This window comes from Cynara cardunculus, unplaced genomic scaffold, assembly GCF_001531365.2.
Source record: "Cynara cardunculus var. scolymus isolate 2C unplaced genomic scaffold, CcrdV1 Un_Scaffold_8029, whole genome shotgun sequence".
Classification (NCBI taxonomy): domain Eukaryota; kingdom Viridiplantae; phylum Streptophyta; class Magnoliopsida; order Asterales; family Asteraceae; genus Cynara; species Cynara cardunculus.
Window position 1 is genome coordinate 14,445 of NW_020203929.1, and position 1,457 is coordinate 15,901.

The following is a 1,457-nucleotide window of genomic DNA, read 5'->3' on the forward strand; positions in this document are numbered from 1 at the left end:
GAAGAAATTTCCACCTATTTTTGGGCCATTTGGTTGATGGTCAAGTGCTCGTGATTTAAAATGCTTTATAAGATAAATATAATGCAATGCTGGGTGGCACCCCTGCATCCCATGGGGATCTGTGAGCATAAATAAGAAAGACTAATAACACACACACACACACATGCATCCCATGGTGTATATGTGTGGATATCTTCAAATTTGCATTTCTCCACACAGTGCAATGCCAAAACTTTGGGGAAGAGGAAAACTGAAAAGGAGTTCTTACATCACTGTCATACATGCAAATCTCTATGTTTTGCTCTTGAGAGAAGCTTAATTATAGAGGCAAAACTGGTTGACCAAAGATACTGGAGGAACAGAATATATGGCGKAAATTGTAGAACATTTCATCTTATTACTTCAGTCTTTATTACCCTTGTAACGATTGAATCATAACTTAAGATTAGGAGTTCCAGCTTAATTTATATATATAATTACTTAGTGAATTATCAAGTGAAAACACTTCTGTCCATTTGAAGCAGTAACCGATTTTRTGCAGTTCTAAGTTTCATTTCAGACAGCTAAGCAGTAGGGAAGCAGAAGGGAAGCAGTAAACAAATTACTTAAGCATCTTCTTTTAACCGTAAACCAAACCTGTGTTCGATCTAGAAGCAAATGGAAGCAGTCAAGAGTTCGGGTTCGATAATCGGTAGGGAAGCAGTAAGCCGGTTCCAACTCGTCTTCGTGTTCCAACTCTCGTCTTCGTGTTCGRTAATCGGTAGGGAAGCAGTAACCGAGTGGGATTTCAGATTTGGGGGAAATCGGGAGCGGGATTGGGATTTCAGATGGGAGAAGCGAGCGGGAATTGGGATTTCAGATTGGACATAACCTAACTCTAATACAATTTGGGCTTTGGGCCCCTTTTTAGAAGATTCAAATTTCCGACGGAAAATCCGTCGGTGTTCCGTCGGAATAAGTAATTTTTAAAATAAATAAATAAATAAATCCGTCGGAATATTTTTTTAAAATACAAAATATTTTTATAAAATTTTCAACAGATCTTTATATTTAAAATATATATTAAAGCCAATAGTATTCGTTAAAACCCAATTGATTGGAATAAAACCATTAATAACCGTTAAAATTTAATTAAACTGAATATAGTACCCGATAAAGCCCAATATATTCATTAAAGCAGATCCATTTAAGCCCAGTAGTACCCTTTAAAGCCCAATTATACCCGTTAAAACCCAATTGTACCCGTTAACTGTAACACCCCCATACTCCACATTTGYATAAAACACATATTTCATTACATAGAAACATGAATTACATCAAAAGGTCCTACTAGTACATGGATTGCTATATGTACAAAATCTACATATAAAATTTCCAAAACAAATCATGTACAAATCATGTAATATAACATGTATCTTCCAAAAGCAGACAATAGGTTAGGAAAATAATCACATTTT